Below are 3,120 nucleotides of genomic sequence, written 5' to 3'. Positions count from 1 at the left end.
AATCGGGATTCAAAAAAGGGCTTAGCCCTAGTACCTTTAAAAGTGCAGATTTCAGCCTTAGGTAAAAAAAATTTAACACTCCCCTGGCTGAACATCGGTGGATCAGAAGATTCACTCAAGCGGTCTCTAAACTGAAACCTTCCCTAAAGAAATCAGTTCCTATCTGGGATTTGAATGTAGTGTTAACGACTCTTTGTGATCCCCCCTTTGAGCCGCTCGACACGATTAGTATGCATTTTTTAACTCTAAAAGCTGCATTCTTAGTCGCTATTACTTCAGCAAGAAGGATTGGAGAAATCCAATCTCTGTCGGTCATAGAGCCCTACCTAAAAGTACAAGAGAATGAGATCATTCTAAAGCTGGATCCTTCCTTTATTCCAAAGGTATCTACTGCTTTCCATCGAGAACAATAAATAATTCTACCTTCCTTTTTATCCAGATCCAAAAAACCAACAAGAAGAAAAATTCCATTGCCTGGATGTCAGGCGAACAATTCTTCAGTATCTGGATAGAACCTCCTCCTGGAGACAAGATAAAAATCTATTTGTCCTGTTTGGGGGAAAGAATAGAGGAAAGAAAGCCTCAAAAGGCTCTCTAGCAAGATGGGTAAAAACTACCATACAAGAAGCCTACAAGTCCCAAGGACTATGTGCCCCACAAGGCATCAGAGCCCATTCAATGAGGGCAGTTTCGGCATCCTGGGCAGAAAGAAGAGAAGCCTCTATGGACCAAAGCTGCAGAGCTGCCACTTGGTCAAGCCATCATACGTTTTGCAAACATTATAGGCTCGATGTTCTGTCCGATACGGATTTAAGTTTTGGACGGAAAGTCCTTCAATCCATAGTCCCGCCCTGAGCATTATAATTTGGTATTTCTCCTGTGGTGCTGTCATGAGGGATGTACTGGAAAATAGGAATTAGACCTACCGGTAATTGTATTTCCAGGAATCCATCATGACAGCACCCTTACATTCCCTCCCTTATTGAATTCTGATTTGTGCAATTAACATGTCAGTTATTATCCCTAGAAATAAAATAGGGTTGCATCCATCCTGGTGTAGTAATTGAAAAACACTGGCAAGTGGGTGGTGGGGGGGGGGGGGGCCTTTTAACCTCTCTGTCTTCCTGTCCCTACAGAGGTCAATAGGGAAACCTCCTGTGGTGCTGTCATGATGGATTCCTGGAAATACAATTACCGGTAGGTCTAATTCCTATTTTTGTTTATTTGGAGGTTCTGCTTTGGGTCGTTGTCGTGCTGGAAGGTGAAATTCCTCTTGATCTTTTTAGCAGAGGCATGCAGGTTTTGTGCCAATATTGCCTGATATTTGGAACTGTTCATAATTCCCTCCACCTTAACTAAAGCCCCAGTTCCAGCTGCAGAGAAACAGCCCCAAAGCATAATGCTGCCTCCACCATGCTTCTCTGTGGGTATGGTGTTCTTTTAGTGATGTGCAGTGTTGGCTTTGTGACAAAAATACCTTTTGGAATTATGGCCTAAAAGTTCAACCTTGGTCTCATCAGACCACAACACGTTTTCCCACATGATTTTGGCAGACTTGATGTGTCTTTGCAAAACATAGCTGGGCTTGGATGCTTTTCTTTCTTAGAAAATGCTTCCGTCTTGCCACTCTACCTCACAGCCCAGACATATGAAGAATACGGGAGATTGTCACATGCACTACACAACCAGTACCTGCCAGAAAGTCCTGCAGCTCCATTAATGTTGCTGTAGGCCTCTTAGTAGCCTCCCGGACTGGTTTTTGTCTGGTCTTTTCATCAAATTTTGAGGGTTGTCCAGTTCTTGGTAATGTCATTGTTGTGCCAAATGTAATCCACTTCTTGATGACAGTCTTCACTGTTTTCCATAGTATAGCTAATGATTTGGAAATTCTTTGGTACCCTTCTCCTGATTGATGCCTTTCAACAATCCGATCCCATTGATGTGTTGTAAGCTCTTTACAGACCATGGCTTTTGCTATCACATGCAACAAAGAAAATGTCAGGAAAATCCAAATAGAACAGCTGAACTTTATATGGGGTTACTCAGAATCACTTTAAATAGGGGCGCTCGCGAGCTGCTAACCAAGATGGCCGCATGCTGAGGTAGCTCCGCGACTCCTGGGCACAACAGCTATCAGACGCTAACTTTTGAGGTGAACTATCTCGCTATCACACCCCACTTTCTCCCCCAGACGACCCCCTGCTCAGTTTGTTCATGGTCCGGAAGAATTTAGTGGGGCGAAAGGACTTAAAACCGCCGGAGTCCTCCGTCCCTGCCCCCACGCCTGAGAGCGCAACTTCTCCCGCCATGTCGGCAGGCTCCGAGGATGAGATACGGGCCTCACCCGAGCTCATTGCAGACTCGCAAGAGGACGGGTCCCAGCAACCCGATCCACAATTCACTACCAGAGATGCCTCCCTGCTTCTAAAATTTAAGCAGCTTCTACAGCAGGAACTACAACTTACAGCTTCTAAGCTGTCCAGGGATCTTACTCGGGAGATACGGGAGCTGGGAGCCCGGACAAATGTCCTGGAGACTAAAATGGATGACACCATAGAAGTCTTAAATGCGCACGATGCTGAATTCGATTCCCTGAGGGCAGATTTGGATTCCACTATGCTCCGACTAGAGGATTTTGAAAACCGTGCGCGGCGGGGAAACCTTCGAATTAGAGGTTTACCTGAAACCTACGAAGATCTTAACTCCTCGGTTACTGCCCTGTTCCAGGAATTGGCGCCAGGCCTCCCTATAGACAGATTGGAGATGGATCGGGTCCACAGATCGCTCGGTCCCAAACGTCAAGATGGTAGGCCACGGGATATAGTGGTGAAACTTACCTATTATGCTACTAAAGAAACCCTGTCTCAAAAAGCCAGAGCTGCTTCATCCCTGCTGTTCCAGCGTCACGAATACCAAATCTTCGCCGATCTTTCCCCGATCACCATCCAAAAGCGGCGGAACATGAAACCCCTGCTGGCCGTCTTACAACATCGTCAGATTAGATACCGCTGGGGATACCCTTTCAAGCTCCAATTTTCTGTGGATAATAAGCTCTACTCCGCCAACTCAGCCGACGACCTCAAGCAACTTTTGGTCACCCTGCAACTTTTACCTGTGGAG

Source organism: Rhinoderma darwinii, chromosome 2 (genome assembly GCF_050947455.1).
Source record: "Rhinoderma darwinii isolate aRhiDar2 chromosome 2, aRhiDar2.hap1, whole genome shotgun sequence".
NCBI lineage: Eukaryota > Metazoa > Chordata > Amphibia > Anura > Rhinodermatidae > Rhinoderma > Rhinoderma darwinii.
Note: the sequence above shows the minus strand (reverse complement) of the source record.